At 40.0% G+C, this 24,787-nt stretch overlaps 1 long non-coding RNA gene across 1 annotated transcript in view; it reads right to left on the reverse strand.

The window, feature by feature from the left end:
• Positions 1 to 5,478: 5,478 nt before the first annotated feature.
• The window catches only part of LOC102552513 (uncharacterized), a 36,139-nt gene continuing 16,830 nt past the window's right edge, over positions 5,479 to 24,787 (reverse strand). Inside the window, exon 4 of the long non-coding RNA XR_597398.4 lies at positions 5,479 to 5,805. This is a non-coding gene — a long non-coding RNA (uncharacterized LOC102552513). The remainder of the gene's footprint in view (positions 5,806 to 24,787) is intronic.

Here is a 24,787-nt window from a genome sequence, read left to right on the forward strand (position 1 = left end):
GGAGCAGTGTGGGGTAGCAGGAGCATGAGATGGCTGGTGACTTCTGTTTACATTAACACAATAGGGCAACTCTGGCTGGGATGAGGGGTAAAATGTGTCTGGTATGATGTCATTTATTTCTTCTAGTGACGCTCTGCCTTTTAAGGTTTCCAAACCAGTACCACCAACTTGATACCAAATGTTCAAACACACAAGCCTGTGAGGGATGCATTTCATATCCATACTGTAACAGGAAACAAAGCTAAGAACTCACCAATCTATTTCAGATTTCCCACCCATGCATTTGGATAAATTAATATCATCAATTTCCTGGACCTTTCAGGAAACAACCTTCCTCCTTCATCAATAAATCTGAAAACTATTGGAGACAGACAGTAGCAGTTTTCTTTTAATTCTTGACTCTGTAAGGTCATGCCCAGATCTTTCAAAGTGATTATATCTAATTCAATGAACAACCTAGGTCACAACTTAGTGATATAACCAATGTTCCCAATATGAGCTGTTATGAGAAACATGGCTGCCTACTGAATGGATGAGAATGACTATGTTGCCACAAAAAATAAGACTATTTATGGGAGCTATTGGAGTGGCCAATCTGGGAGATGAAATTGAACATTTTATTTCCATTTAGGAAGGTATTGGATGACTAGGAGTTACATAGAGGGGTGTGGGAATACACGGTGATTATGGCTGAAGAACAAAATACTCAAAGGAGGAAATGTGGAGACAAAGTGTGGAGCAGAGCCTGAAGAAATGGCCATCCAGAGACTGTCCCACCTAGGGATCCATCTCACATACACTCACCAAACCCAGACAATATTGCGGATGCCAAGAATGTTTGAGAAAACACTAAAGCAGCTGAAGGGGTTTGCAACCACACAGGAGGAACAACAATATCAACCAGAACCCCCCCCCCCCCGCCCCCAGAGCTCCTAGGACTAAACCACCAACCAAAGAGTACGCATGTTGCGATCCATGGCTCCAGCTACATATGTAGCAGAGGATGGGCCTTGTTGGGCATCACTTGGTCCTGGGAAGGCATGGTGCCCCAGTGTAGGGGAAAGCCAGGGCAGGGAGGTGGGAGTGGGTGAGTGGGTAGGTAGGGGAGCACCCTCATAGAAGCAGGGTGAGGGAGGATGGGATGGGGGTTTCTGGAGAGGAAACCGGGAAGGGGATAACATTTGAAATGTAAATAAATAAAAGGTCCAATAAAAAGAAAAGATAAAATCAAGTTACAAAGCAAAGGGCAAATCCTAAGAAGGTTTAACCCACCCACCCTCCTCATCGCCTGGGGAAAATATGAAAGGGCATTTTAGGTGCAAAAGATAAATCAGTTAGAATTCAGTTTGGAGGAGTTCTCTGGAGAGTTGAACCCTTGATTAGGATTGAATCATGAGTTACCAGGAAAGAGTAATTGGCTGTTCAATCAGTGAGACTGAAAGATTTTCAAGCGTAAAAACTGGAGGTAACGTGACAGAAAATCTTAGAGCTTTTCCAAATGGAAAGGGTTTTCTGTAGACAGTCAAGTCTAAGACAAACAGCAGGGAGGAGGTTTGGAGACCCTTGACTTCTAGCAGTATTTAAAAGGCTATGTTGGAGAGTACGACTAAAGAAAACCTTTTAAAGATTTTTCCCCATAACTTTATAAACTCGTTGAACTGTAGGTAGCCTAGTTTGTACCCAGTAAATAAAAATCCCTCTGTAAGAACCTTCTGTGAGTTTCTCTCCTCACTCAGGTTTTGTCTGTGCCTCCTTTCCTATCCTCTGGTGATTAGTCATTATACTTTAGGACTGACCAGTTTTTGTTCCCCTAACAAAGGTGCAGCCTCCGTTCCTTGCACACAGAGTTGAATCCTTCTGTCATTCTTCTTGGTACAAATCAGGTATAGACTTCAGCTTTAACCCCAAGCAACTTTCATTTTCTAGTTAGAGATGGGTATAATTAATTGCACACTATCTACCAAGTCCCAGCTTTGTCAGGGGCCTGACAGAGTTCAAGGAAACCCAGCTCACAATTTTATACAGCCACAGGCAACACTTATAGTTGAAGAAAATGGCAAAGGGAGCTGAGTTCCAGACTTCCAGATCCACATGGTCTCTCTGTGGCATATCGGAGGGAGAGGCAAAATAATGAATTAAAGTTATGCTTAGCAATTAGTGTTTCAAGATTTTTTTCAGAAGTAATCTAGTTAGATAATGACTATACATTAATCACCAATCTGATATTTTTAAATTACTTAAAACTCTTAAAAAGTGCCTGTATACTTCCATAAACTGCAATATGTCACCTCTTTCCTAGTAATGCTATTACAATAATCATCCTATTTCATTAAGTACAAGTACACATTATTTTTTTTTAATCCCCTAGGTATTAAGAGGTACTAGCTTGTTTGGCCAGTAAAGTTGTGTACTTTCGAAAGATCCAACAAAACCGAATAAAAGCACAAGCTTATGTTGTATCTGTTGCTGAATACATGGCTGTTTTTTTTTTAAATTAAATCAATGTTAAATTAGCCAGTTTCTTTAAAAATTTCCTACATTACATGAGCCTGTTGAATATGTAAAACCACCAGATTCAATATAGTTAGCACTCCGGCAGGCTGGGATGTTCGTAGCCTTAGTGTTTGGAAATTCCAAGAATGTCTAACTTACAGAAGCACTTACCATTAAATAAATATTTATTCTTTCACACTCTGGGGCACATACATGCATAGATGATTCACTTTGATCCCATTCGTCTCCTTATCCTCTTTTATCTCCTAGCCCTCCCTGCCTCATCTCTTCTTCATACTACTATGACCTCCTCCTCCTGTTCCACCTCTTTCTGTGTGAGATCCCTGCTGTATTCCATTAGAGTCAACTACAAGAACACGAGACAGGCACCTTATCAGAGGCTATGCCACTAAAGACCATTGCTCTTCCAGGAACTACTCATTGCTGACCACTTCTTGGGGAGGGGTGGGACCTGGTGAGACCCTCCTCTCTCTATGACTGAATGTTGGTGAATCCAATCTTTCAAGGGTCTTGTTTAGGTAACACTGCCACTGTGAGTTCACAAACGCAGCAGTCACAGCCTTTCCAGAAGATGACATTTATTTTAGAGTTTCATCTTTACACATCTTAACTAAATTAGGTCAGAGTTTATTTAATGGAAGAGATTCCTTAGTACTATGAAGAGGTAGAAAACACCCATACTCACACTCACAGACACATTAAATGTATGTGTACTGATACTGGTAGATATATAGATAAACTGATACTGGTATATATATATGTATATATATATATATATATATATATACAACACACACACATATATATACATATATACACATATACATATATACGTATTTATGTATATACATATATACCTCAATGTATCATGCATTGTTAATATATATCAACATATATGTGTGTGTATATTATATAGATTCAATTATTAAAATTTAGTCTTATATCAAGCATAAATAGAAGAACAAAATTGGCTAGTTAATACCAATCTATTCCCTTGTGTGTGTTCATGTGGCTATGCATGGGTACATGTATGTGCGTATGCATGAAGGTCAGAGAGCAAGACCTGCTGTAGTTCCTCAGATGCTTCAGGGATCTGCTGGTCTCTACTTTTCCAGTGCTAGGATTACAAAGGCAGTCACACCTGGCTCTTTTTCCTCTGTGGGTCCTGTGCATTGAACTCAGAGTCTCCTGCTTTCTTAGCAAGCATTTTACTAATTGAGTCATCTCCCCAATTCCCAAATATTTTTATTTTAGTAGCTATAAATGCCCAGTTGATTTGAGTTCAAAATACCTAATTAGATAGGCAGGAAAACTGGCCAACTAAGAGTGGTCTCTGCCATCTTGTACCCAGTGGAAATATGATCTCTATGACCCATGAGGTCATTATAGAAATCCTCACATGGTCAGATCATGAAACCAATAGAAATAAGCAGCAGTAGTCCTTATCACTCAAAAGGAACTTTTATCTTTATGTGCTACAAAAATGGGAGCCTGGAACACAGACAAAAGATAGGACACCAGGTAGGAGTGGCTAAATAAAGGGTCCCTAGAAGCTCCATTACCTGGGAGTAAGCTAGAATCAAAATGGGAGATCTGATTCTATCATAGCTCCAGGGCCAAACTGTGAGATCAGTGTATAGGAGACCAAGGAGGTGTTTTTAAATTCAGGTTACAACTGTAGCTGAAGTGTCGAAGATCTGTGAATGACATTTCCTTAGACTTTCACAGGAAATAACAAGCAGATTGAATGTGGGCGATTTATACCTTGGGTTGTTGTATCATCTCATATATTATATTATGTCATTAGCTATTTATGTCTGCCATGGGCTCAGGGGTTAGTTTCCCAATAGACTAGTAGAACAGTAGGTAACTAATTAGTTGTAACAAGTTACTGCAAAGTCTGGTTTCTGAAGACAACATGCGTTTGTTACTTTATAGTTCTGGAGGTCAGGCTTCTGAAAAGGACCCCCATTTGGCTGGTGCAGGCTGGTCTGTGTTCCTGTTGGAGGCTCTATGACATAATTGATTTAATTTCTTCTTCCTCTCTAGTAGCCACCTGCATTCTCTGGATTGTGGCCTAATTGCTAGAGAGGTTCAAACATTCTTGCTCTAAATCAACGATTCAAAAGACTTGATGCTGAGTTTCCCATAGAACCTCATCTGTGGGGGCTGCCATGTCTGTCCTCTGAGGAGAAGGTTGATCCTTATAACATATGATCTTTTCAAGAAGCAAAGAATATGACTCCCAGACAAGTAGGAAACAAACAGGAGTTAAAGTTTTAAAGAACTCAATGATTAATATGGGAACCATCAAATTAAATCCAAATTAAAAAATTGGATTTGCATAAACCTAAATTCTCTGTAGAGACAATTCATTTGCATTGCTATAAAAAGCATTGATGTCAGAGTTTGTATCTTTTAAAATATTATTATTGGCTGTGTGTGTTGTGTATATGTGTGCATGTTCACAGATGTGCTCATCATGTGCATGTGGCCCCTTGCATGAATGGAAGTTAGAGGACAGCTTTCAGGATTCAGGTCTCTCTATTTGCCACGTGGGTCCTGCAGATTGGCCTCAGGTCATCTGACTTGGCGGCAACCTTTATTTCCAACTCAGTCATCTCGCCAGCCTGTATATGAGTTTTGGAGTGTTTCCTTTTTTTTTCTTTTAACTTTATTACTTTGACATTTTATCTAACTGTGAAGTTCCTTGCCTGCATATGTTTTAAAAGATCCTTGGGCCATAAGGTTCTCAGTAGGTGCCTGATCCTATTAGCTGCCATTAAATTGATTTAGCTTCTCTTGTTCTTCCCTATCAAATTAACTATTGAGTCGAAGTAGTGCTGACATCTACTTACCTTTGTAGCTTCGCATAACTAAGCGCAGGAATAATGCTTGGTGTGTTTAAAGGAACAACTGAAACGCATCACCAAAGCCATCGATATGAGAGTAAACGCAAAATAGGGCCTTTGCCGTCTTTAACCAAAGTGTCTGCTTTTCTTATAAAAATTGGGAGAGAATTGGATTGTACCAAGTGACCTATGGATCTGTGCATTCCGATAAATGTCAATGCCTAGTAGATGAGATCATGTTCTTCCATTGGGTCTCTCTATTATCACCAAAGGTAAACTTGGGTCTCGAATTGCACATCAGCCGCATTCCAGATGAGTCTTTCCAGGTGGTTAGTGTGTCCTCTGTATTTTATGCACGCATGAAATCACTTCTTTTTGTATATCTGTTTCAGCGGAGTTTGCCAACAAAGAAGCAGTATGCAGCACAGCTCCCTGGTACCTGGGAAGTAGAAAAGGATGAAGAATAAGCTACGTACTGTCGCATGGACTTCAGTTTAATGTCTGTTCCCTAACTTCTGCTACATGGAGTCAGATCTCTTTTATACTGGTGTCTCTGTATGTTTAACACAGTTGTGTCTCTGTTTTAATTATTTCGTGTATTTCTTTTTCCTCATGCATTTCTCACGTTCATTTCATCCTAACCTCAAAAAATGTAAGATCCATTCATTTCACATTTTGAGCAGGTATAACTCAGTAGATACTACAGTGTACGTAATGAATTAAGAAATTATCCTATTACTACTACAGCTACTACTGCTAGTGTTGCTGCTGCTAATAATAATAATAATAATAATGATAATAATAATATGCTAGTAATAATAATAAAATAATTGTTATCATTGACATTGGAGATGGGTTTGTTTACTATTTAAAAAGGAAGGATGAAATAGTTTGGGGTACATTCTGGTCTCACGGGAGACAAAACTGTATGTAGGAACAGAAGTTGAGTGGGCACGATGGTAACAGGAGAAGAGGGAAAGTTCTCATTTGGGGTTGAGTGATTTCTAAAGAGTGCCATTTAGTTTCTGATAAAATATAAAACAATTGAGAAAAAAAACCCAGGGAACCAGTAACTTTCTACGGGTGGCAAGTCAACTGTTAAAGTTAATAATTTGGCTTGAAACTTTGAGAGAGCATTCTGAATGCGAGTCAACATAAAATGAGTCCCGTTCTTTGGGCAGTCCACCTCTGATCAGAGGACCGCACCTTTCTTTCCCTGCAGCCTAGCAGAGACAGCCTTCCATGAAACCTCCCTTTCCCCTATGTCTTCAGGCATAGTTTAAGTGTAAATCAGCAGAGCTCACACCCTTCCAGGTTTTTCATCTCAACTCCCAAGCCTCCCCTGGCACCTCAAACGTCCAGGTTACTGGGGAAGGATTCTCTGGGTCATCCCTCATGCTGTGAGGGATGGGACTCTCCGTCAAAACTTTATCACTGTTAGTTTATCCCCTGCTTACCAATGATGGAAACTCTTGATGTCCTACTTAAAGAATGGCAATATCAAAGTCACCTACTGTCTTTATTTCTGAGATATACTAATTTCTTCCCATTTACTAGATTTTCCTTTCTGCCTGTCTTCTCTACCAGATCTTAATATGAACCCCTCCCTCCACCCCACCCCACCCCAATTTTAAATACCATCTTAATACGATGTTCCAGACATTTCTGGTATTCCATCTCTTTCCTAGACACACAGATGGTATTTTGCACTTGAAACTTTCATTTGGAGTTGCACAGATATCCCTCTTGCCCATCACACCTTCCTCACCAAGTCTCCTTTATCTCCAATCTCAAGAAACACTGGTAGTATTCACTTTGCTTTTTCTTTGCAGAGCAGGGCTCCTCTGTAATACTAATTTTCTAACCCGAATACCCTGTCCGATATCTTTCCAACTTGTATATCTCACTTCTCTTCTTTCCTTCCTTCCTTCCTTCCTTCCTTCCTTCCTTCCTTCCTTCCTTCCTTCTTTCCTTCTCTCTCTCTCTCTCTCTCCCTCCCTCCCTCTCTCTCCCTCCCTCCCTCTCCTCTCTCTCTTTCTTTCTTTTTCTTGAGTTATTTTGTTGTTGTTTATTTGGTTTTTTTTGATGACCCAGAACTGTATGACCCTTGTGCCAAAGACCAAAGGGGTGCCAAGACACTGGCTGTAGACCCAGTCTCATTGTAGAGCTTCCAAACCATGACTGTGGACCACACAACACTGACATCAGTCAGCACTTCCTTCACGGATCTTGGCTCTTCTTCCCCAAAGGCTTGTTGGTCCTGAGTCAGTACCACCATTTCTTCCTTCTGTTCATTGTTCTATGGCATCCTAGTCATCTACTGCAAAGGTCATCTTCATGCCAGTTGTCCAGAACTGGTCTGTCTTTGGAGTGATATTAATTTAAAGGGGCTGGAGAGATGACTCTGTCTGGAAGCACTAGCTGCTCCCCCAAAGGACCTGGGTTCAGATCCCAGCACCCAGCATCTTTTAAACTGTCTGTAACTCTAGCTCCAGGAGATATGCATATGCATATATGCAAAATAGCCATATACAAAATAAAATAAGTAAATCTTTAAAAAATAAAAATGTTTTTAAATAGATATATAAACTTTTTTCTGAGTATTGTTTGTTTCCAGATTTTCTCTCAGCTAGTAATGCAGTCCATTTATTTTCTAAATATTATATTGTAGCAGTTTTTGATTACACATTATAGATTTTAAATTTCTAAAACTTCAATATAAGTTTATATTGAAACTTCAATATACAATTAATATTTTATATAATTGAAGCAAAATATAGCACATGGAAATATAAGTGCTACGCTATGGATAAAGCCCCACAGTAAGTTCCTTGTGTAACACTTTGGCTCCCACAGTGATGGCAGTGAGGGATCCTGTAGCCCTTTAAGAGATGAGTAGGAAGTCTGCCCAGTGGAGACAAGATCTCCACAGAGACTGTGGGCTCCTAGTCCCTTCCTCTCTTTCTGGTCTGGTTTGGAAAGTAAGTAACTCTCTTGGACATGTATTTCCTACTACCACCATCTTTTGCCCTCCTCAGAACTGAACTGATGCAGATGCCAAGCCTTTGTTTCTTCAACCATGAGGCAAAACTCAGGAACTTTCCTCAGACATTTCAGTACATTAACATGAAGCTGGCTAGTGAGACACAGCCGTGTACAACGAATGGAAAGCGAAAGCTCAGGGGTGCCCTCTCACTAAAAGTCAAACATTATCAGCAAACTTTAAGTGTGTTTTTTAACACATGCACAAACTGACACATGCAAACACACACACACATGTTCTCATATACACAGATACCCACATAGACACACACACAGTTGCATACACACACGCAAAACTTTACCGTCTATGTTTTCTTTTTTAAAATAAATATTTATTCAAATTGATTCATCTAGTTGGTGTATGTGCCACAAATTCTTTCCTGTTATGTGTGACATTGTTAGACTATTCCAACCGCCTCTTTAAGCTAATCTAAAAAAAAAAAAAACAAAAACAAAAAACAAAACCAAACCAACTTCAGTACATATTCATTCTATCAGATTCATTCTAGAGGACTTTAAATAACATATTCAGTTATTACTCTGTATTTGAGTAGTAGCTTGAATTGACCAATATGGAAAATTGATGAATAAAAGTTGATATGCTCCTTTAACACGTAATTAAATAATAGAATTAATTTTGAGGCAAGGTAAAGTGAAATGAAACAAAAATACTCAAATTTTGAAGTACATGTATATGTTTCTATGAACTACTTTTTTTTCTTTTTTTCGGAGCTGGGGCTATGAACTACTTTTAAGCAAATGGTCAGAAGAAGCAAGCTGGAGTAGCCATTCTAATATCAAATAAAATTAATTTCCAACTAAAAGTCATCAAAAAAGATAAGGAAGGACACTTCATATTCATCAAAGGAAAAATCTACCAAGATGAACTCTCAATCCTAAATATCTATGCCCCAAATACAAGGGCACCTACATACGTAAAAGAAACCTTACTGAAGCTCAAAACACACATTGCACCTCACACAATAATAGTGGGAGATTTCAACACCCCACTCTCATCAATGGACAGATCATGGAAACAGAAACTAAACAGTGATGTCGACAGACTAAGAGAAGTCATGAGCCAAATGGACTTAACGGATATTTATAGAACATTCTATCCTAAAGCAAAAGGATATACCTTCTTCTCAGCTCCTCATGGTACTTTCTCCAAAATTGACCATATAATTGGTCAAAAAACGGGCCTCAACAGGTACAGAAAGATAGAAATAATCCCATGCGTGCTATCGGACCACCACGGCCTAAAACTGGTCTTTAATAACAGTAAGGGAAGAATGCCCACATATACGTGGAAATTGAACAATGCTCTACTCAATGATAACCTGGTCAAGGAAGAAATAAAGAAAGAAATTAAAAACTTTTTATATTTTAATGAAAATGAAGGTACAACATACCCAAACTTATGGGACACAATGAAAGCTGTGCTAAGAGGAAAACTCATAGCGCTGAGTGCCTGCAGAAAGGAACAGGAAAGAGCATATGTCAGCAGCTTGACAGCACACCTAAAAGCTCTAGAACAAAAAGAAGCAAATACACCCAGGAGGAGTAGAAGGCAGGAAATAATCAAACTCAGAGCTGAAATCAACCAAGTAGAAACAAAAAGGACCATAGAAAGAATCAACAGAACCAAAAGTTGGTTCTTTGAGAAAATCAACAAGATAGATAAACCCTTAGCCAGACTAACGAGAGGACACAGAGAGTGTGTCCAAATTAACAATATCAGAAATGAAAAGGGAGACATAACTACAGATTCAGAGGAAATTCAAAAAATCATCAGATCTTACTATAAAAATCTATATTCAACAAAATTTGAAAATCTGAAGGAAATGGACAATTTCCTAGACAGATACCAGGTATCGAATTTAAATCAGGAACAGATAAACCAGTTAAACAACCCCATAACTCCTAAGGAAATAGAAGCAGTCATTAAAGGGCTCCCAACCAAAAAGAGCCCAGGTCCAGACGGGTTTAGTGCAGAATTCTATCAAACCTTCATAGAAGACCTCATACCAATATTATCCAAACTATTCCACAAAATTGAAACAGATGGAGCCCTACCGAATTCCTTCTACGAAGCCACAATTACTCTTATACCTAAACCACACAAAGACACAACAAAGAAAGAGAACTTCAGACCAATTTCCCTTATGAATATCGACGCAAAAATACTCAATAAAATTCTGGCAAACCGAATTCAAGAGCACATCAAAACAATCATCCACCATGATCAAGTAGGCTTCATCCCAGGCATGCAGGGATGGTTTAATATACGGAAAACCATCAACGTGATCCATTATATAAACAAACTGAAAGAACAGAACCACATGATCATTTCATTAGATGCTGAGAAATCATTTGACAAAATTCAACACCCCTTCATGATAAAAGTCCTGGAAAGAATAGGAATTCAAGGCCCATACCTAAACATAGTAAAAGCCATATACAGCAAACCAGTTGCTAACATTAAACTAAATGGAGAGAAACTTGAAGCAATCCCACTAAAATCAGGGACTAGACAAGGCTGCCCACTCTCTCCCTACTTATTCAATATAGTTCTTGAAGTTCTAGCCAGAGCAATCAGACAACAAAAGGAGATCAAGGGGATACAGATTGGAAAAGAAGAGGTCAAAATATCACTATTTGCAGATGACATGATAGTATATTTAAGTGATCCCAAAAGTTCCACCAGAGAACTACTAAAGCTGATAAACAACTTCAGCAAAGTGGCTGGGTATAAAATTAACTCAAATAAATCAGTTGCCTTCCTCTATACAAAAGAGAAACAAGCCGAGAAAGAAATTAGGGAAACGACACCCTTCATAATAGACCCAAATAATATAAAGTACCTCGGTGTGACTTTAACCAAGCAAGTAAAAGATCTGTACAATAAGAACTTCAAGACACTGAGGAAAGAAATTGAAGAAGACCTCAGAAGATGGAAAGATCTCCCATGCTCATGGATTGGCAGGATTAATATAGTAAAAATGGCCATTTTACCAAAAGCAATCTACAGATTCAATGCAATCCCCATCAAAATACCAATCCAATTCTTCAAAGAGTTAGACAGAACAATTTGCAAATTCATCTGGAATAACAAAAAACCCAGGATAGCTAAAGCTATCCTCAACAATAAAAGGACTTCAGGGGGAATCACTATCCCTGAACTCAAGCAGTATTACAGAGCAATAGTGATAAAAACTGCATGGTATTGGTACAGAGACAGACAGATAGACCAATGGAATAGAATTGAAGACCCAGAAATGAACCCACACGCCTATGGTCACTTGATTTTTGACAAAGGAGCCAAAACCATCCAATGGGAAAAAGATAGCATTTACAGCAAATGGTGCTGGTTCAACTGGAGGTCAACATGTAGAAGAATGCAGATCGACCCATGCTTATCACCCTGTACAAAGCTTAAGTCCAAGTGGATCAAGGACCTCCACATCAAACCGGACACACTCAAACTAATAGAAGAAAAACTAGGGAAGCATCTGGAACACATAGGCACTGGAAAAAATTTCCTGAACAAAACACCAATGGCTTATGCTCTAAGATCAAGAATCGACAAATGGGATCTCATAAAACTGCAAAGCTTCTGTAAGGCAAAGGACACTGTGGTTAGGACAAAACGGCAACCAACAGATTGGGAAAAGATCTTTACCAATCCTACAACAGATAGAGGCCTTATATCCAAAATATACAAAGAACTCAAGAAGTTAGACCGCAGGGAAACAAATAACCCTATTAAAAAATGGGGTTCAGAGCTAAACAAAGAATTCACAGCTGAGGAATGCCGAATGGCTGAGAAACACCTAAAGAAATGTTCAACATCTTTAGTCATAAGGGAAATGCAAATCAAAACAACCCTGAGATTTCACCTCACACCAGTGAGAATGGCTAAGATCAAAAACTCAGGTGACAGCAGATGCTGGCGAGGATGTGGAGAAAGAGGAACACTCCTCCATTGTTGGTGGGATTGCAGACTGGTAAAACCATTCTGGAAATCAGTCTGGAGGTTCCTCAGAAAATTAGACATTGAACTGCCTGAGGACCCAGCTATACCTCTCTTGGGCATATACCCAAAAGATGCCTCAACATATAAAAGAGACACGTGCTCCACTATGTTCATCGCAGCCTTATTTATAATAGCCAGAAGCTGGAAAGAACCCAGATGCCCTTCAACAGAGGAATGGATACAGAAAATGTGGTACATCTACACAATGGAATATTACTCAGCTATCAAAAACAACGAGTTTATGAAATTCGTAGGCAAATGGTTGGAACTGGAAAATATCATCCTGAGTGAGCTAACCCAATCACAGAAAGACATACATGGTATGCACTCATTGATAAGTGGCTATTAGCCCAAATGCTTGAATTACCCTAGATCCCTAGAACAAAGGAAACTCAAGACGGATGATCAAAATGTGAATGCTTCACTCCTTCTTTAAATGAGGAAAAAGAATACCCTTGGCAGGGAAGGGAGAGGCAAAGATTAAAACAGAGACTGAAGGAACACCCATTCAGAGCCTGCCCCACATGTGGCCCATACATATACAGCCACCCAATTAGACAAGATGGATGAAGCAAAGAAGTGCAGACCGACAGGAGCCGGATGTAGATCGCTCCTGAGAGACACAGCCAGAATACAGCAAATACAGAGGCGAATGCCAGCAGCAAACCACTGAACTGAGAATAGGTCCCCTGTTGAAGGAATCAGAGAAAGAACTGGAAGAGCTGGAAGGGGCTCGAGACCCCAAAAGTACAACAATGCCAAGCAACCAGAGCTTCCAGGGACTAAGCCACTACCTAAAGACTATACATGGACTGACCCTGGACTCTGACCCCATAGGTAGCAATGAATATCCTAGTAAGAGCACCAGTGGAAGGGGAAGCCCTGGGTCCTGCTAAGACTGAACCCCCAGTGAACTAGTCTATGGGGGGAGGGCGGCAATGGGGAGAGGGTTGGGAGGGGAACACCCATAAGGAAGGGGAGGAGGGTGGGGGATGTTTGCCCGGAAACCGGGAAAGGGAATAACATTCGAAATGTATATAAGAAATACTCAAGTTAATAAAAAAAAATAATAACAATCAATACAAGAAGTGTGTATACATTCAAAAAACCAGAATGGTCTGATCTAAAAGGAAGTTAATGAAAGAATAAACATTAAATCAAGTTTTTTTTAATGTCTGTGAACTACACAAATAAAAGATTAATAAAATACAAAAAAAATTTTTGTTCATCTTTTTTTTTACAGCCCAGTCATTATTCCCATCCAGTCTACCCTCCGACAGTTCCTCATCCCATTTTCCTCCCTCCCCTGTCTCCAAGGGGATACCTCCCACAGCCCTACCCATCCAACCAGACCTCCCCACTCCCCGGGCCTTCAAGTTTCTCCAGGGTTAGGTGCCTCTTCTCTCACTGAAGCCAGACCAGGCAGCCTCTGCTGTATATGTGTCAGGGACCTTGAATCAGCTAGTGCATGCTGCCTGGTTGGTGGCTCAGTGTCTGAGAGATCTCTAGGTCCAGGTTCGTTCAGACTGCTGGTCTTCCTATGGGGTTGACCTCCTCTTCAGCTTCTTCCAGCCTTTCCCTAGTTCAACCACAGGGTTCCCCAGCTTCTGTCCATTGGTTGCGTGTAAATATCTGCATCTGACTTCATCTGCTTGTTGGGCCTCTCAGAGGGAAGCCATTCTAGGCTCCTGTTTGTAAGCACACCATAGCATCAGTAATAGTGTCAGGTCTTGCAGTTTCCTTTTGAACTAGATCACAAGTTGGTCTGGTAACTGGAACACCTTTCCCCTTACTCTCTTCTCTACTTTCATCCCTGCAGTTCTTTTAGACAGGAACAATTATGTGTCAGAGTTTTTGCTTATGAGATGGCAACCCCATTTCTCCATTTAATGCCCTATATTTCTACTGGAGGTGAGCTCTACAAGTTCCCTCTCCCCACTGTTGGGCATTTCATCTGAGGCCCCTTCCTCTGAGTCCTGAGAGTCTCTCACATCCCAGGCCTCTACTACATTTTGGAGGGTTCCCCCCACCTCCTATTTCCCAAGGTTACCTCTTTCCATTCTTTCTGTGGGCCTCAGGGCTTCCCTCCTGTTTCCCCCACTAATACCTAATCATGTTCCCCTTTCCCATCCCTGACCCCTCTCCTACCCAGATTACCCCCACCCCCGGTGATTACTTTTTTCTCCCACGCAAGTGGGATTGAGACATCCTCACTTGGGCCCTTTAGATTGTTAACCCTCTTGAGTTCTGTGGATGGTGTCCTAGGTATTCTGTACCTTTTGTTGGCTAATATCCACTTATTAGTGAGCACATATCATGCATATCCATTTGGGACTGAGTTACCTCACCCAGAATGATATGTTTTCATTAAAAATATAAAGCGCTATTTGATTATGCTTTGCTCCCCAAGATAAAACCATGTTCTGTGGCTACCAATCTTTGATTTATGAAATCTGCCAGGCGATTGAAATGTTAACCACATTTTTAAGAGAGATATTTCAAACTGCATATTCTCAAGGTTGATACTACAGGGAGACTGATATTTGAGGGATACAGGACAGAGAATTCCTTAGAGTCCTAGGGTAGGACAGACAGAGTAAGGAGAGAAAGAGGCCAGAGGGATAGAGTGAAGCATTTACAATGCGACTCACAATGATTAGAGAGTTGTGTAAGTGAGGTTGAGAGTCAGTGATGGTGTGAGGGACAGGGAGATTTTAGATGCCCAAAATTCCACCACAGGAAGAACATTGAGGGGCCTGGAGGACGATGTTTGGAGCAAGAGATGACATATTAAGTAGGTATGTTATGTTCTTCCTACCTTCTCCATCCCAACTCTAATGAGTAAGAAGTGGCCACAATCTTTGTAGTATATTGCAAGGGACAGATGTAGCTATGGAATTAAGAATAGACATATGACATACTGAGCATCTCATAGGGTTAACACTACAGTCTCATTCACTCTGGTCCAGAGACGTTTTGGGAGACAATGATGCTATAGCACAGGCGTAGTTTTTCCGTCTTTGGTGTGAATTTACCATAACAAAACCACCTCCTTGTATACAGGAAGAAAAATCAACAAGACATATATGCACTCTGAGGATGGTCTCCAGATGGAGATCCCCCTAGTGAGGTAGGCAGAGGGTCATCTAACTGCTTATTTTGCCTGGTTCATACTGCCAGCCTGTTCCCACTATCTATCTTATAAGGTTGCTGCCAGACTATCCCAAATACCCTAAAATACAACAAAAATTGCATCTGAGAGTCATCTTGGATGTGAATCAATCAGACTTTCCTCCCAAGGAAACTAATTATTGCTGAATCCATGTGAATGATCCTGGAATATGATAACTTCTATAAAATAGCCGAGAATGTTTTGGTGAATAATTCCATAAAAAAGAAACATCATTATACACTAAACTGAGGGGGGTCAAAAAACTGCTAGTTTGACCATTACCAATTGCATTGGGAACTCACTTAAATATATATTTTACAAGGATCCACTCAATCATGATCCACATTTATCCTTATGATAAATGATCCACAAATTCCAATGTTAAAAATTACAGTGGTTAATTTAACTAGTCTCCATTCTGAGTAATAATGTAGACTATAGTATTATGAGGTCACCTAGAAATACCATCAGAGAAAGTAATTTTCCTTAATAACATATACATTTAAAATACTTAATCATAACCTTATTGGAGCACAGTTATTAATATGGCCACTTTGACTTATATATAGTAATAAATGTGAAGAAAGAAAATATCAAAATTATTCTCCTTGCAAAATTGTTCGGCAGCCTCATGAGGCTTAATAATAATTAGATGTGCACAAATGGAAGAATATAGGTCCTGTTAATAAATCTATCTATATGATACTTTACTTCTTTACTATTTTGCAGAGAATAAATTTTGTCCTATTGCTAAAAGTAGAATATGTGGTTAGTTTGTTATTATTTTTTAAATAGGCATACATACATACATACAGTAGAAAAATTAAAGTATAATTACATTCGCTTTGTAGTAGCGATTTGTGCCAGCAATTACTCTGCAGGGAAAAAGAGTGGAAGATTGCAATATCTACTGATCTTGAGCTCATAAATATTGAGGTGATGTCTCGAGGCTTTACAAATAAGAAAGACATGCTCTGTCTCATGTGTTCTGTGATTTATAACTTCAGTCTTCCATGAAGCTACTTGAAGCAGAGGCATTAACTTACACTTTCTACAGAGTCTGTGTTAATCCCAAATGCATTTATTTGATGCCCTATGCATTTTACTATGCTACAAGCTACTCCTGATGCACAAGATTCTCATAGCAAGAGAGCTTAGGCTCATGCACATCTCATAACTCAAGAAACTGTGGGTGCTAATGCCATACAGCCTTAAAATGGAAAAGTGAGAGGAACAAACGCTTTGGGCAAGCAGGGAGAGTTTTTAACAAGATTTTTCACTGTCTCCCTTTAGTGCCCTGCTTCTGGTAACTAGGAGAAAATGTAAATGCTCAGACTTTCTTTCATTTCCATCCCAAATTTGTATTCAGAAATCTCATAAACAAAATAAGTGAGGAAATGGGGGTTTCTGTGTCAGAGAACTTACCTAGCAAGTGAGAGGGTTACATCCCATCACCCAAAGGGTTAACATGGCCAATTATCAGATTCATAAAACAACCCCCAGTGTGCCTTCACATATGGTGAAGTGGTTTTGAGAGAGCAACTGCATGTTATGCCCTGATGAAGCCTTACACATTGTTTGGACACTTCTCTTACAAAGTGAGGATCCAAGGGCCATCCGTCTTCACCCACACTCAGACTCTGTAGGCAAGCTCAAAGAAAACATTTCTCACCCTTCAATCTAGGCTATACCTCTGCATTAGAAGGCAGAGGCTGTGGCAGGCAGGCACAGCCCAGTTCTTGACCTCAGGATGTGGAGCCAGGCACACTATCAATTATTCTGTGCTTTCCTAATCTGGGTTTCCTCTCTACCCTTCTCCACATCTGACCCAGGAGCCTTGATGCCTGAGGAGTGAGAATGGAGTTTTATGTACAGGATTACAGTAGCATGATTTAAAGTTACAATTGGGCGATTTTATATTAAGTAATATCTTGATTGAAAGTAAAGTTTTATTTTATAGATTTTTATTCTAGAACTTCTCCATCCTTTTTCTCATCTCCAATAGGAATAAACTTTACTGAAAGAAGAAAAATACCTTAACTTGTCTTGGACAAGTTTTACTAAATGGGTTCTCCCCCCCCCCAAACAACATCTTCCTCTTGCCTGGTGGGACTTACAGAGTAGAGGAGACTTTCCTCTTACAGCAGACAGACCCTCAAGGTATTAAGAGGTGAGGCTGTTGCGTTCATGTGTGCTTGCAGCTGATCCACTGTGGATTTGCCTAATGTCCTAATTTCTTTGTGTCTCAATTCTGTCTGTAAAATGAAGACAACCCCAGCAAATTTTTCACAGGGTCATTTTCTCGTTGGCATCTGTAAGATTCAATAGATATATGATTAACTACTCATATTCGAAGCCATGCTTTGCTAATTTTCAGATATATCAATATATCAACATATCAATATATCGGTACTGGAATACATGACTACATCAATATGTCAATATATCAATCAAAACCTGCCATGGTTTATCTTCTGTTTCTGGCAGTTTTTTTTTAAGTGATGGTATTAGTGGTCATTTTTGAGTGCAATGTGACTATGATTTTATTCTGAAATTTTCATTTTTTCTTTGTTATTTCTGTGAGGAACTCACCAGAGAATCATCATAACCAAACTCCAAAAAACAACAGCAAAAAAAAAAAAAATCCTGATATTTGTTAACAATTCTTTCAATCACTGAGATTATTGGAAAGGGCATAAAATATTGACCCGCTAAATTCATTATTAAATTAGCATTGGGATTGAATAACTTAATAAGGCACAGGGGTAAAAGACAAGTAGGTCTAGGTTCTACTTCCTAGGAACTTGCTCAACAAATGAGAGTGGCGATACACTGATCGCAAGAGCAGTCACAGCAGGTAAAAAGGGTGGGAAAATTCCTAGTGCATTATGGGGCCTTGGAGAGTCAGAGAATGTGGCTCAGAAGGGCTGATATTTAAGCTGGCTCATTAAGGACGAGTAAAGTTCATCAGGTGGATGAGTTAGTAAATTTAATTAGCAGAAAAATAATTAGGAGAGATTAGTTTGCTCAGCACGCAGCTCAGGATGGCATAAAGGATTGTGCGCGAGGCAGAACCTGGATATGAGGCTGGGAGTGTGGCTTCATCAGGGTCTGGCTTGCCCAGGGTACGAAGTCTTACAACAGTTGTCAGGTTCCGGCTAGAGAGATGGCTTAGCAGTCAGCAGTACCTGCCGCTGCTGCTCCCCAGGACGCAAGCTCAGTTCCCATCATCCATATTAACTTCATAATTGCTGCTAACTCCAGCCCTTGAGGATTAGCGGCCCTCTTCTGGTCTCTCTGAATACCTGCACATGCGTGGTACACACAGAGTCACATAAATAAGATTAAGACATTAAAAAAAAACCGCTTTGATGCAATTTTTCATTTGCTTGTTTTGCATTAAGGTAATTGAAGGTCGCCCCCAACATTATGGTGTGAGAGAGTTTTACTTCGAAAGTATATCGGAGACGCCAGGCAGAGTGTGAGCTGAGAGTTTCGAGAGTAAATTGGAGGCTGGCAAACCAATTAGGGCAGTTATGATTAATTGTTTAATCACTCGATGAAGTGAGATTGAATTAGAAAAGGGTTAGGGGACAGACAAGTGAGACTCAAAATGAGTCAGCGAAGCAAAGCCTAGGAACGCAGCAGGGGGAAGTCTGGAAGTAGTGTGGAACCTTGCCTGCAGCTCAGGACCAGTGATAACACACTCACCAAAATATGGACATCAATACAAAAGTTATTTCACATGATAGTTCACCATGAAGTGCATTCTTATCACCTATCACCTCTATGCTACATGGTTCAAGAAATAGCTGCAGAGAGTTGATTCTTTTCCTTTTTTTTTTTTCAAATTTAGAAACATAACTGATGTGTCATCCATTCTTCAGACTTTTGTACTTTTCATAATATAAGTGATTTGATTTAATTGCACTTGGGCTGCACAGTCTTGACTTTCTCTCCATGACGACACATTAACATTGAACCACTCTCCTGAAGGTTGGTCTGCTTCATCGCCTTGATGAACTCTGTCTTACAAAAAAAAAAAAAAAAAAAATCAGCCGTGCCAACTATCTCTTGAACTGTCTGTATATTAAATCACAAACAGACCTTGTTTTGGGCTGTCAACTTTAAATTCTCTAAGAGTTTTCTCAAGGCCATTGGCTTGTGGTCTGTGGCCACATTATTCATTGGTGTCTTGTGTCTTGACATTGTGTCAGGTTTCATCATGAAGAATGATCAGGGAGAGTGCAGACTCAGCTCTCAGCTTGACTTTCACACAGCTCTACTGATCCTGGATGGTATTAACCAATGGTCACCATAGCTGATGGAGGGGCCGTGCTCGAAAAAGGAATGTCCCTATTGTATTCTGCTTTTGGTTCAGCCTTTGACCTTAAAAAACAGTTTTACTTGACTGAACTTCAGTTTTACCATATAGCAATGGTCTTTGCTAGGTAAAAATTTCCAATTCCCTGATCTGAATGCATGGAGGTTTGATTACACTGTTTCCAACTGCTTTTGGAGTTGCGGGTTTAAAAATCCCCCAGTTAGTAGGCAATGAGAATTTAGATGAGAACTAATAATTTTATGGAAAAGCTATTTTGCGCAAGAGACTAGAATAGGCTACCTGCAGAATTTCTTACAATAGTAAGATTAACTCTAGGTAAAAATGAAGAGTTATTCAAAGCAAGGGCTCCTGTACAAAGGGCAGCTTGAAGCTAGGCAATAACAGCCATGCCATTTTGATAGTGTCCAATTAGGCAAGAGCCGTAGAGCTCATCTGAGGATAATTTGAAGCAGATGCCAGCATTAAGACACAGATGTGGGACATTTTTCAATGGCACTGGAACATGTGTGCTATAGGATAGCTGATGGCTTCATCATTGCTTTTCTTTCTATGGGATTGCCTTGGAAAAAGACACGAACATTCAGCTAGCCCAGCTTTCATATTGTTCCCTGGGGTAGGCTTCCTTTAGGTAGCCATTCCTATAGAGCCGAGGTCATTAGATTCTGGTGTATTCCATCTCTATGCACCTTGGTGACCTCATATCTCGTATCCCTTATGCGGAAGTTATAATAAAATTTACACCTAGAACCAGCTCCAGATGGACAATCCCGATACCACAGGGTGTTCCTCTGTCAGAGCAGTAGTAGCTCTTCACCCTATGGCAGAGGCTTACATAGGTAATTTTAGATCATCAAATGTCAATGCATCTTAGAGCTGATCTCAGTGAATCAAACTCTTCACACTGACATATTTTTTTCCTTCTGATTTTTATTCTATGGGTTCTAACATTAAACTGAAACTTTAACTTTTTTTCTATGATTAGCATCGTTCTTTTTGAATGTCAATCTTTGGCTCTTAAAATCTCCACTAACTTCCTAACTTGCTCTGTCTTCATCCTGCCACATAGAACTTAAGCACAGTGCTCAGAAGGATACTGGACTCGGGGTTGGAGAAAGATAGAGGAGTATTGTATTGAAGGGAGGATGGCGATGTAAATATGCATTTGAATCAATTGAAAATTATTCTAGAAATATAATATTTAAGGTCCACTGAGAATCATGAGTAGCTGCAGAGAGGATTGGGATAGCTGACTGAGAGAGAAAAAAATGTCAAGGTTAGCTTACATCAAAGTCAGGGTCCTCAGACATGATGTATAAAGTTCAGAATTCGAAGGACAGTAATGAATGGATTTCTGAAAGCTATCAGATGAAAGCGAAAACAGATGACCTCCTACCTAGTTAATAGAGGATCTCGAAGTCAAGGAGAAACAAATGGACTTACAGTATCCCCAGCAGAATGGCATACTAAAAACAATGAAGAATGAAACATCAGACCTGGTCCTGACACCAAGCGTGTAGCTACTTCAACGCTTTAATGCTGTATTTTTCTCGGTTTTTCTAAGCCTCAGTGTATTTATCTGTAAAATAGGCACAATTAAAATAGCGATGCCTGTGATGGGCTGTGGGATTTAGGGGCTGATGGATCCGTGTAAGCCAGATCCCACAGTAAGCAGTAGCCAGTGTCTGTGCCAGCAATAATCTTTCCTGTTTCTGTCTGGTTGCCAGAGGCTGATGGTGCTGGAGCAGGCAGGATGACCTTCTTTCTGAATGCTTTCAAGGTTTTCCAAATTAAATGGGCTTTGATTCATTTTAGGATATTTATTACCTCTTTTTTTTTAAACCTTAAGGTGTTCTTTCTGTATAGAGACAGCTCTGGTTACAGCTAGCAGAATCAGGTATTCCTACGGCTGCTAAAGACACATTCTCTCCTCTGTGCATCTATGTCTGCTTGAAATGATCCTTTATGCTCATCCTCCCGGGAAAGCAATTGTCTGTTCCACAACAGCATTACCAAGCGTGCGTATATAGAGTTATTATCCACCATAACCAGGCTCTTTTTAAGCATTATTTATTTCCAAAAGAAGAAAGAGGTTTTCATTTCAAAACTCGGCGGCTGATGATTTTCCCTAGGTAAATTATCTTGCGCTGTTCATGTAAATTCTCATCTCATTATGTCTTCCTGTCTTCCCGAGCCTGTCATTGTGCAGTCCAGTCACTGCATTTCTACTTCGTGTTCGGAATTATCCTCACATTTCATTAATGCTGGGTTTAAATCACCCGGTGTTTTACAGACAGGGTATTGTTGACTGGAACCTGCTCTCTCATTCTTTCTAAGTCTGAGTCAATAATGAGTCATCAGAATTTGCATTATGTCAAGATTGTATGGCAAAACTTCCAAATAAAACTTGTATGTAACTAAATGATGATGGTGGTGGTGGTGGTGGTGATAGTGATGGTCTTGGTGTGATGATGATGGTCATTATAATGGTTGTAGTGATGATGGCGATAAAAAATGTGTGTGTGTGTGTGTGTGTGTGTGTGAGAGAGAGAGAGAGAGAGAGAGAGAGAGAAGGCCTGTTTGTCACACCATACATGTGGAACTCAGAGGACAACTCTCAGGGATCAGTTCTCTCTCTCCACTATATAATCTGAGAATTGATCCCAGGTCCTCAGGTGTGTATAGAAAATGCTTTCTACCTATGCAGCCATCTCACTGACTCTAATGTGCACAATAAAATGCTTTTCAGCAAGCAAAAGGTAACATCAGTCCTGAGGAGAGTAAACAACTGTGACAAACACAAAATTAGGAGGCACCTTGGCTTAGAACAATAACACCCATTCTACTGAACCTGTGCCGTGCCCTGTGCTGGGCTGTGGCTGAGTGGGTACTGAGGTGGAAAGATTAGAGGCTGCAATTCTCTCCCAGGAATCTAGAGATTGAACAGAAATATGGGAACCCTTCAGTGGTCACAAAAGATCAGCACCCTAGAAATGATTCTGAACTTACCTCTCTCACTACCTCTAGATGTGTGATTGCTTAATCCCCAAATGCAAAATTTACTCATTCTATCTTTTATTCATGGTTTGTTCATTGTTTATTATGGAAAATCATTTTTTCCCAGTTGCCATAGATCAAATCCTTCCCCTCAAACACAGAGCCTACAGTGGTGAGCTGTTATACTATGGCAGGGTAACTGCTCCAAGGGACGGCTGAGAAATTGAAGCACACATCCAGGGACCTGGGAGATGAACTTAGAGGCCACAATTTCAAAGCTTTTAAAGGATGAAAGAAAATGGGTTGCTTAATTTCACAGTCTATGATGACAGCTCCAAAATACAGAATATATATATATATATATATATATATGTATATATGTGTGTGTAATGAAAATACATAATAATTGAATAATCTAATAATATATAGTGAAATTTCATCTTTAAACCTGTATATTTCATTTGCATAAGACACACACACTTCGTGGCTGAATCCATTTTTTACTGTTGTATCGGGATTCTTTAAGAATATAAACGCTCAGACTGAAGAGATGGCTTAGCAGTTAAGAGCAGATACTGTTCTTGCAGAGGACTTCAGTTCTGTTCCCATTATCCTAGTTGGGTATCTCCTATCTACCTATAATTCCAGCTCTGGAGGATCCATCACCTCTGCTTGCAACTGCACTCAGATGCACAGACTCTGTCTCCCAGCGTGTACATGATTAGAAACAAAGATTGTAAAAAAGCTAAATGACAAGTCAATAAACCACAGCACTAATACCCATTTAAAACTTGCACCCGTTTGTCACAGGCTGTTTCTCTGGAGGAAGAAATGTTTTTCCCCCAGATTTAGAGGACACCAAAGACCAAAGAAAAAATTCTATGCCTCCTGGAAGAACCAGTGAGTTTACTGTTATGGTTAACAAGACATGAGATTTAAAGGATACCATACCTCTCCAAATGGTAATTTACAGACAACTAAGCTACCAAAGAATGAATCCTGTCTATTGTTACCCCATACATGCCTGGTAGGAATCTTCTAAAGGCTTGAGTCTCTTGAGCCTTGGAAAGCCCTGTGAGGCCTCCATCCTTTTTCCATACTGTTCCTCCTTCCATGAAGGAATGTTAGTGACCTTGTTCCCCCAGGGATCTCGTTGGATGGTCCTGTGTTGATTGAAGATGTCTAATCCAGAATGCTCCTGCCAATTTTGCTGATTGTACATCATCAACTCTTCTTTTGGTCTGTGTAGCTACTACAAGCAAAGTCCTCACACTTTTTTTTTGGTTTTTTGTTTGTTTGCTTGTTTTTGTTTGTTTGTTTGTTTGTTTTTTCCTTATTCCATGCCCTTTTCCTTTTGGATGCCTTCTGAGGGTCTTTGCTGGACTTTCTAGATCATTAGGTTCAGGATAGCCTCTGGGCATCTCTCCTAAAACAATCTCCTACCTCAGCACAGGAAGCAAAAGCGGGCCCTTTTTGAAGACACAAGGGAGTTTGACCGCTTGGTCATTTGTGTCAGGTGAGATTCGAGTTGTATGGGACCTCAGGCTTAGTCAATAGACTTCGGAGAGCAAATAGCACACAGAGCGGTCTTGTTTTTGTGAGATGGCACTTGAGGCATTAGGCAGGGATTATGGAGGAATAGACCTGAGTGTATGTGCATTTAAAAGTAGATTCACTCTCTTGACTTCTGTGATGGGGATTAGGTAGTCTAATACCAGACAGGCTGACAGGTTTCTAGCTGCTCAAGTCACAAAGCCAGACACCTCAGTGATTCCAATCTGGTGCTGAAGGTCTGGAAGATTCCACAGAAGCTGCTAATCTTTATCCATGTG

Source organism: Rattus norvegicus, chromosome 20, assembly GCF_036323735.1.
Source record: "Rattus norvegicus strain BN/NHsdMcwi chromosome 20, GRCr8, whole genome shotgun sequence".
Taxonomy (NCBI): domain Eukaryota; kingdom Metazoa; phylum Chordata; class Mammalia; order Rodentia; family Muridae; genus Rattus; species Rattus norvegicus.